Source organism: Cimex lectularius, unplaced genomic scaffold, assembly GCF_000648675.2.
Source record: "Cimex lectularius strain Harlan isolate CLEC.00 unplaced genomic scaffold, Clec_2.1 scaffold115, whole genome shotgun sequence".
In the NCBI taxonomy this organism is placed as follows: Eukaryota; Metazoa; Arthropoda; class Insecta; order Hemiptera; family Cimicidae; genus Cimex; species Cimex lectularius.
The window spans coordinates 1,397,024-1,407,756 of NW_019392707.1; the positions used below are offsets into that span (position 1 = coordinate 1,397,024).

General features: G+C 36.9%; 1 long non-coding RNA gene across 2 annotated transcripts; it reads left to right on the plus strand.

Moving 5' to 3' along the window:
- The first annotated feature begins 7,033 nt into the window (after positions 1–7,033).
- LOC112126697 lies at positions 7,034–9,327 on the plus strand. 2 transcript variants are annotated; one of them, XR_002910151.1, is made up of 3 exons: positions 7,034–8,498; positions 8,984–9,068; positions 9,168–9,327. It is a non-coding gene; the product is annotated as an uncharacterized LOC112126697 (long non-coding RNA). The 2 variants fall into 2 exon arrangements; XR_002910150.1 differs by having other exon boundaries at positions 8,984–9,058; positions 9,162–9,327.
- The last annotated feature ends 1,406 nt before the right edge of the window (positions 9,328–10,733 follow it).

A 10,733-nucleotide genomic window follows, 5' to 3' on the forward strand; every position in this document is an offset into this window, starting at 1 on the left:
TTACCACAGAATGCATAATGTGAAACATACAATGAGAATATAGACAGAACAAAATGATCAAACCAAAAGACAAACGTTTTTACATCAATTTCAGATGTTTTTTTTAATTTAATTGTCTCTGAGGAGGTACTCAATGGATCAGGTCTTTAGAATCTGATAAATGATGTAGTTTTTTAAGTTTCATAAAATCCATTGTCTAGCTATAGTCGGCAAACCTTATGGTCAGTCATTCATTTTAAAATGCAATCAGTGATTGAGTAAAAAATATACAAGCTGTCAATTTTAAAAAACTAATATTTTATATTGTTAACAAAGTTAACGATTTACGTGTTCTATTAATTTCGATTGAAGGTGTAGTTTTAAGGTTAAATCATAAATGAAAAAACTGTTGAGGATTAGCTTATCGGTGTGAACAAAACTTATCCTATCTAATCTTGTATAATCTAACCCATCCCCACTCTAACCTAACTCAACTATACTTAACCTTACCTAATCCACCCATGCACACTCCCAGGTAACATGAAATTGATGATACAAAAAAATTTGTGATCCAGCCTAAAAACATATCCATTTTAGAAAAAAATTATGTGTCATGGTGGTATCTGAACAAATTTAAGCAATGGAGAGGTATAAGAGGTTTTTAGTTGAAAGTTTAATTGAAATTTTGGGCAAAATAATGGATATAAAAACTTAACCCTAACTCTAATCTCACCTAACTTGACCTGTCTTAACCTAACCTATGTGTAAGTCAAAAAACGTAGATGTAGATGTAGATGTAATTTTTTGGGGTATGGTATACTACGCCCTTTAAGAGGTATTGTATCCCCCGTTCTCTGCCTAAATCACATCGGTGAGTCCTATTTCATAAAGAAACTTGATTAATAGGCCCGGTTTCCGTGGTTGAAGCTCTTCTATGGTCACATTATACATCCCAAAACATTTCCTCCTGCGGGCTAATGTAGCTCCGCAGTTTGTTAGTAAATGTGTGGGTGTCTCTTCTGCCTCCTTGCAGAATCTGCATGTGCCATCTTGGATTGTTCCAATTTTCTTTAAGTGTCCATTTAATCTGCACTGTCCTGTTAGGAATCCTGTTAGGATTCACAGTCTGTTCCTGCTTCCTGTGACACATTGTGATTTCTTTCTTACCAAAATTGGTTAGAAGATTCTTGGATTGTTTATGTCCAATGAGTGAATTCCATTGTTCCTTCATTTTCTTTTTGTCCTTCTGTCTGAGATATTCGTTAATAGTGTGGATTCCTATGCCACAGAAGGGTTCGTGTCCTATCAGCGGTGTGGCAGCCCCTTTCCTTGCAAGGGTGTCCGCTTTCTAGTTGCCTTCTACTCCCATGTATCCTGGGACCCAGCAGAGGCTGACTTTATTCTGCATACCTTATATGTTTAATTTGGTTTTGCAGTTCATCAGCACCATCCTTGAACTAATGATACTTGAGCTCAGTGCTTTGATGGCTGCTTGGCTATCTGACATGACAGCTATATTCTTTAGTCAAAAAACGTATAATAACTATGTACTATAACTTAATAACTATTGGTTATTGCTTAATAATAGTCAAAGAAGTATTAGTTATTAAATTTTTCAATTATAGAAATACCTCCACCTGAGCGTTAAAACTTAACCCTAACCTAACATAACTCAACATGTCCTAACCTAACCATGTGTTAGTAAAAAAAAAACTTAACCATGTTAATAAAAAACTATGTATGAACAAATGTAAGCAGTGAAACGTGAATAACCGGTTTTTAGTTAATTTGTTTCAAAAGAGGGATACTAGCCTTTAAAAATTACGTGATCAATGGTCACTGAAGCTAAATTAGTCAAGAGTTGAAGCAGAGTTTGCTAGTTGACACTCTCAGAATATAGGCCATAACTGGGGCATCAGATGCTGCTGCTGCTGCTTTTTTAGTGAATGTGGTGGTCTCATTATTTGTCTGAGTCCCAAAACAAAATGTGTTTGCATATATTTGCTTTGAAGAGATGAGAAAAGGATATTTTCAAAAAGTCCTATTGACCATAAGCAGAGGGCACATGATTAAATGGTTCTATCACGCTTCCCAAGATGAAACATAGGTATGAAAGTGGAATGTGATGTCCACCTAAGATTAACTTCATGATTTGTCTGAGGCTCAAACCAAAATTTGCTGATTGCTTTTATCTTTTTTAAGGGGAGAACATCACTGAAAGGTAAAAAAAAAAATTTTTGTTTTTTGATTTTATAAACAACTACAACTCTTTCTGGACATTCTAACACCAAAAGCACATATTGCTGACAACCATAAGTATTTTTATTTTATTTTTAAACAGTTTTGGTATGGAGCTATCGCGTCAGGAACTCTCACGGTACATTATCTCTTACGGATTATAAGCACCTACATATGCATATTTACTGTAACAGCAAACACACACAAAACTCAGAAAAAACCCACTAAAACACTAAAATCATTTGCAAAATACAGTAAACAAAGCGTTTACCACCATGACAAATAGTAAACCCTCCTAGAAGTAGAAGTGAGAAAACGTAAATAAATATCAACAAGCCGTTGGGGGCTTAGATTTTGAGAAAATCAATCGTTTTCAAAAATGTCATTTTTACGAATCATTCCCCTAAACTACTGTAGCTATGAGAGAGAGTATTTTTGTACAAGTAGTCAAACATTAGCTGCATAGATAGACGAGGGCTTTTCTCGAAATACTTCACAGGTAACAGGAAAAAATCCCAAACATTAAAAAAAAAGGTATTTTTCCCCTTCTGTTCAAAACGGCCTAATTATTTTCTTTCAGTTTGATTTAAAAATCTCTCCTATCGATGTAAACCCTATCGAGAACACTTGTGCAAAGTTCAGTTAATTTAGTCGGAAATTTTTGAGAAAAATTCCCTAGTAGGGTGGAAAATAGCGTATTTTTGTGGGAAAAAAATGAAAATTTCATAGCTTCATAAATTAAATTCTTCCAAATATAGTTCTATTTTACATTTATATATTTAGAAAACTGTGTAAAACGAGTATATAAAGATTCAGAAAGATTGTAAAAACGACAAATGAAAAAATTAAAATTAAAAAGTTGCGTGTGTAGAGATTAGTGACCGTTAATCGATAGTTATTCAGATATCGTGAGATGCGGTCAGGTGTGANGAAACCTACATCACACCCGACCACATCTCACGATATCTGAATAACTAATTAAAAAGTTGCATTTTGCCGAAGGCGACCCTTCGAAGTGATGTGTTCCCCTAGGGGACCGGTAGCCGCAATTGAAAGAAATTGACACCGCACTCATCGATGGAAGGTCTGGGGCGGGATCGTATCTCAGAGACCCTGAATTTGGTCCCAACCTCCTTCAAAAATGAATTTCTTCGATGGAAGAACACTGGCACACCGGGGTCTCAATTCACACGCGTGTTGCGAGCTCTCAAAAAATGGAGCCAGGAATAAAGTACAATAAGCTGGTACAGCTGCAGTGCTCAGAGGGACCTCCTCCTGTTCCTGGTATTTACAATTACAAAAGTATTTATTTCTTCATATGTTTATTTTTAATCGACGTTTTGATAAGCCGCTTATTGCGTTGTCTTTCTGGCGATAAATTCGGGATTTTCTACATGTGAAATGTGAAACTGTTTTTAAAATTTAGTCTGCTTTGTTTAACTTTTCCTATTGTCAACTGTTCAATAAGCAGGGTTCACTCTTGACCTTTTATTTACGCTGTGACAATTTGTCGAGAAGCTTTTGCCTTTGAATAAATATCAATGACTTATTTTCGTTGAGAAGTTATTGGACGCTTCTTTTGACGGGTTCTAATATCGAAGGAAGACTAGACTGTTCTCATTTTCTCTCTGTACAATGTCATAAACATCTCAGTTAATGTAAAGCTCATTTTGGGCCAATGCAATGGATCCCAATTAAAGTGGAAATAAATTAATAATCATAATGCAGCATTAGCCTAGTTAAGTTCGACTCCACTAATAATTAGTAGTATTAGATGAGTTAGTTTCGTCGAGCACAAGTTTCCGAACAGCTCAATCGCGTACGTTAATCAAAATTAGGACTTTCGAATACCAGAAATATCGCCTAAATATATCATGAAATAATATAAATATATATTGTACAATAATAACAGATAATAGTAATATATAATTTAAAAAATATAACAAAAGGGCTATGCCTGAAACCAAAACAAAAATAAGGTCAATTCAAAATGTTTAACTAGATTTCTCACGCATTTTAGTTTAATTACTGATAGAGTTTCTAAGTATTTTTCATCTTCTAGAAAGTAATTATACGTTTTTTTCTAAGTATCGATTCTTTTTGATATCTGCAGCTTAGGTCTGCGTATTCTCGCTGTTTTCGTCTGTCAGACACTTTTCGGCATTTTATCATATTCAGTGGGGGGTGTGATTTAAAAGGTTTCAGCTGACACACAGACCAACCTCTGAAGATCCCCAATTGGGCCTGACAGACCTTACAGAGAAATCTCCCAATTTGACAGCCAAAGGGTTCAGGACCGATGAGTACCCTGACTGAATTTCCCTTGGTGTGGCCAATCCAGCCTCTTAGTTGTTTCTCTATATGCCCTCGTACTCAAACAAAGGTAATTTTTTTGTTCCCCTATGCCTAACATGTCTTTGATGCAATCCCCAGTTCTGGATTTTCTTACCGAGTAGGTAGGCCTTTAAACTTTTTCGCTTTGTGAGTACATGGTTGTTATTATTTAACCTAATCGTAAGCCTACCTAAATAACCCTAACCCTTACCATTTCTTACCTAAGAAATAACTTTGGATTATTTCTATTTATTACTGTTCAATAAATCTTAGATTGTCAAAGAAATATTGGGTTTTAATAGTTTTCAGTAATAGAAATGCTACTACTAGCGCGTTAACTTAATCTAACCCATGCGCAAAAACCATACATACCGTATAACCTTGCTAATAAAACAAGTATATGTGAAGGTGATATCTGAACAAATTTAAGCAGTGAAAGGTTATAAGTGGTTTTTAGTTCAATGTTTAGTTGAACCCTAACTCTAACCAAACCAAATCTAACCTTACCCCCATCTAAATTAACCTTAACATTTCTTTCTTAACCATTTTTAACCTAAGCAATAACTGTGCGCTATAAATGTTTCATTTAGATAGTCAAAGAAAATTGGGTTTTAATAGTTTTTAGTTATAGAAACCAGTGCGTTAACCCTACCTAATCTGACTTGTCCTTAACCTAACTAAACCAACCCCTACCATACCTAACTTAACACGTCTTTAACCCCTACCTAACCAAAATTAGCCCTAACCCTACCTAACCTGTCCCCAACCCCACCTAACCTAACCCTCAACCCCAGCTAACCTAACCATTCCTAACCTAAGAAATAACTATGAGGTTATTTCTCAATAAATGTTAGTTAAAGAATTATTAGGCTTGTAATTAAATTTTTCAGTTATAGAAACGCCCCCACCTGAGCGTTAAATGTTCAAAAAAACTTTTCAAAAAATGTCCATATACAGGATGTTCTCATAACTACCTAACCTAAAGAGTACACTAGTAAATTGACACCATGTGCTTCGTTTGATTCTCAACTTAAATTCGTGTATAAGGTTCGTTGATGCCTAAATGTTAGCCTTATTAAACAGTTTCCCAATCGAACTTGCTTCAGGTTGATTATTCCCTGCTGAGGGTATATTTCAGATGGATTTGACTCGTTCTGTTCAGAACACCAGAGCGAATTCCAGGAAAACTATGCGCTACAGGAAAGTAAAAAAGCCCAAATGGTTAGATTTAATTAAGCATTTATTTATTAAATGTTAATTAATTTTTATTTATTTAAAAGTATACTTTTGTTTAAATCAATTTCTTTTCTGTCTGGAAGATGATAGGAAATTTCGTAAAGTATCCTATACTTTTATATAAAAATCACCAGTAATTCTACATAAATGTAAGTCAGTGACTGCTTAAACACGTCTTTTGTAGTCACATAAATGACCAACCGAGAAACAGAAAAAACCCTTTCCAACACTTTACTCTTTAGTAATAAACTTAAAGAGGACGTGAAGAAAGTTTGCCAAAGTTGGGCTTATTTCTTAATTCGGAGCTTCTCTTAGATTTGTAGGCCAATTAGGAGAGGGAAACTGTTTGTATGTGCGGCTAAGGACTTCTGAGGAGAATTAAGATTACTTGTTTTTATCTTCTCTTCTTTGAAAGTGTTTTAAATCTTAGTTTGCAACATTTACACTCAAATTGGTTTGGAATTGGGATTTGTTTTACTTTTACAATTTCAACAAGTTCGCTGATTCGATATCTGCTGGAAATTATCAAAAATTGTCGTTTTGCGTATTGTATGATTGGAAACAAAGATACACATTTTTGCTGGGAATGATTTAGAAAGAACTCTTACATGGCTAATTTCAGTTAAACGCAGCTTTCATTTGCTTCAACTTTCAACTTTCACATGCTATTTTAACCGCCAGCAATTTTTTAAAATGTTTAGCAGTCATTAAACAAAATCTAACGAATCATATATATAATATCATCATCTTCAGAAAAAAATTACTTATATATATATTCTTGGTTTATTTCAAACTGTTACCTTCTGAGCACAGAACGAAACATAACCCACAAGAGTTCGAGCTCCAGAAGTGTTTCAATTTTTTTAAAATTATTTTATTTGTATTTTTTACATATTCGTACATATTACAAATGTTATTACAAATTTTTTTACACGGCCACAACACAAACATTAATGCTAGCGCTGTAACAGGAGGACACATGGTACGAGAAACCAGCCAATGCTGGCAGAGACCTCGGGCAGTAGGTTTGGAAAGGATGGATCGAGAGGTTGATGTGTAACTTTTGGAATTGGGATCAGAACAGTTCATTGAGAAAAGGAAAGTTGAGGTCGTTGTGGCTAGTGAGGTTAGTGACGTAGTAAGGAGGGAGCGTCGACAATTTGTTTGAGGACTTTTGATTGGAAGGATTGGATGGGTGCGGAGGATAAGGGGAGGGAGATCGAAATCACTTGATGGGGTCCGTGGATTCCACAGAGTGGAGATTATGCTGTAAAGGTTGTCGGGCAAGGATTAATGAACAACCTTGCACTCGGCATCCATTAAAGTCACACCTTACGTTTTGTATGCTTTTATATGGAAAACATATTTGTTGGTAAAGTGAGTTTCTGCTACGTCTATGTGTCTTTTTTAGGTAGTACTTCGAGTTCTTGTTTGTGAGTCAATATTCCGTTTGAATTCCAGAGTAGAACTGTGAGCGGATTGAAAGGTGAGAAGGAACATGAGGGGGAGTGATCAATGATTTAAAATCGTTAAGGAAAGAAGTAAGGTGGGAAATGATATCTGTTGATGGGGCTGGTGAGGTAGTTGGTATGTAGTTGGGTGCAGGGTAGCTACTTGAGCATAGCTGGAATTGCGATGAATTTCCCCAGATAAGTGTTGATGTTGTTGGGGCAGAGGTGAGGACTTCTGTGACTGTTTTCCCAGTGTTCCTGCTTGCTGGATATGGTGCTGTCGGGTTGGTGTTTCTTTGGGGTGGGAGTCCTGGAAAGAAGGTTGATGTCATCGTTGGGGTTCTGGAACTGTTGCCGCTTTAACTTTGGGAGTCTCCTGTCTCAGCTTTCTCTGGTTTTGTAGTTCTTTGTGAGTGGTGTATCCAGGATGTGCCCCGCCGCATAGAGCACGAGTCGCAGGTGTATTAAGTGGTCTAGTGCATTGTGTAGATTGGTGTGAGCCTCTCCACCTGACACATCAGGGTGATTACAATAGGTGCGTGTGTGCTCATAATCCTGGCATCTGTAGCACTGAACGACTTTCGTGCACATTCTAGGTTCCTCCGCGTTGATTTTTTTAGAAGGTACTGAAGCTGGAATATATCCTCACTATTTTTGTAAGGTCTACAAAAAATAGGGGAAGTGGCGTTTTAGAGCTAGGGTGTAATACTCGATGCACAAAATCACTTGGAATGTTTTTTTTTCTGTACATAAAAATTTCACTTTTTTCCGATAACTTTCGCTGTCATATGTGTGGAGCAACAAGTCATTTACTCGGGAGCGACAATAAAATTTGTCGCTACCAAGTACGGCGGTTAAGTATTGACAAAATCGGTTAAAATTGTCTGTTTTTTTAATGTTTGGAGGAATTGCAGAGCTGGCACTCTCTACACCTTTTAATATTTTCATTTTTGGGGAATTTGTAGTGCTGCTGGTTTTTTTACAGGGTTTTTTCCGTGGTTCCCTAGTCTTGCCCGCCGAGGATGTGACTCACCCCAGGCATTCAAAACCGGAGTCTAATCCTCAGGGAGTGAACAGTCAACTCCAAGAGACGATCCGGAACAGAAGCAACTGCACTCCGTCTGGGAATCAACAAGGGTACTCAGCCAGCCAGAGCCAGCGAGGACCAGCCTTTGCGACCCATCGAACCAAGTCGACGGTCGAGAGAACAAACGGACCTGGGGATGCGGTGGACACTAATCGTGGCGAGCGTCGTTTGGGGTAAGTCCCTTTGTTAATAGACTCATCCCAGATTTAGAGTAGTGGCTGACTTTTAGATTGATTAAGATTCTGTCGTTTGGGTACAGTTAAGAGACGGAATTGTGTTACAATAAATGTTAAGGAATATACTCTCTGGTTTAATGAATTCTAGAACCTTACCATCCCCTACACAAGAATAAGTAGCGACGCGCTTACGCCGACTCCTCTCTTGTCGCTTAGAGCGAATATTGAGAGATTATTTGGCTGCCGCGCCGTCGTCCGCTTACAATATTTTAGAAGTCCGAATGAAGCGCGTCCTGGTTTTTTTTAATAGTTTAAGGTGTAACCAACCGTTTTTCCAACCAAAAAATTAAATTTTAGTGTTTTATTTTATTTTTATATTTTTTAATTATTCAATTTTATATTTTTTCTTTATTTTTTCTATATTTTTAAATTATTTTTTTATATTTGTTATTATTATTTTTTAAATATGTTTTGTTACAAAGTGGGGTTGTGATCGGTAGAGGTGGGAGTAGGCGGAGGCGGAGGCGAAGGCGGGTTTGCCGTTAGACCCCATGAAGGTGAGTTAAGGTGAAGGTAGAAAGAATAAGGTGGAGGCTGGCCCAGAACCGGCCTTTATTATCCTACTTGCTGTAATGTGGAATTTTTCTTTTTTTTTGGAAGCAATAGACAGCAGAAAACATATCTCAACCGTTTGATCCTGCGCTAACAGTAGAACGCTTGCGAAAGGAGGAGTTACAGGAAGCGAAAAAGTATCCGAGATTGTTTTTTACTATAAAAACAACCACTAACATCCCGACCCACAACATTATTGTACTGTTAACACCAGATTCCGTATCTCTTTTTATAAATAAAATTTCTTTTTTAAAGAAGCTTTTACTCTAACTAGTTGACTTTTTTATCTCAACTAACAACCTTAATTAATTGAAAGATATTAATTGGTCAAGCGGACCACGAAACTAGTGAACTTTTACTCTAAGTTCATTTAATTACCGACACTTTTCACTTTTATTAAAGAATCTGGACTTCTCAAATCTACTCTGAAGATGGCGAAATGATATACCAACAAAGCGACTCCACTGCTGATATTTTTCTACAAATTTGTTAGAAAATCATAAAATTGCTAGATCAATTATGGAAAAGTTGAGTACTATAAATATTCTTTCGTGATTTAGTATTTTTGTTTGTCCGGCTCTGAAAACTAGAACGCTTAACAAGTTTACTGGCACACAACGATTCTAAAATCCATTAACAAAATGAACCACATATTTTGAACAAGCTAGTAAATTAAAAGTATTGTAGTAGTGCCACTGCATCATACACAACGAAAAAAATATTGCCTACTAGACACAAAATACAGGGTGTTAATAATATATTATGGTTTATTGTAGTATGTAGGGAAACGGTAGTTTTAAAATGGAAACATAAAGAATTACATATATTTCTATTTAGTTGTTTTTCAATTTTCCTATGCCGAATCTAGGGATAGTCATATTTCCTTAAAACCCCAAAATAGTTTTGATCTTTAATGACACACATGGAAATGATTTTTCTTCCACCTGTGCCTATTTCCTCTTCAGCTTTCTCTTTTAAATGTATTCTTAGTTCAGACATATCTATTTTTATCTCTTATTTGTCATGCTCGTGTGCCACTGATGATGGTTGGGGGGCTATCGAGTATTGCCGACAGTCCACTGGTAGTCGATTGTCCATCATAGATGGTGACTCACCCGCTTACTCTATGCCCCACGGGCAAATAGCAGGGCGGACGAGTAGTATACGTCCCATTAATGGTTGATGAGTGAGGAACGGTGAAATGAAGTGAACACTTGCATAACCACTCCAGTTCCTTGCCATGTGGCAAAGGGGGCAACCCACTTGTTTACCTTGTGATGATACTGACTGGGACAGGTGGACCTCCAGCTGGAGAGACGGGTCGTACTGCCTGTTACCCACAGAGGATTCACTGAAAACACAAGGTAAACAGGGCTGACCTGAGATGTTGGGTGCAACCCGAAGAGGCGTGCCTTCAAATTTTCTCGAGGGGGTTGATTTCAGGAAGTGTTGTTTGACGGAGACTCCTACCTCTCCATCTATCCAGAGGATCCCTACTCATCCTGTGAAAGGGAACACGGTGACGTTGGTTGGCATATTTTATTGTATTGTACTTGCTGACTGCCGAACTATGTACACTTGCACATCAGACAATTTTCCCACATCCACCTTGTGCTGTCG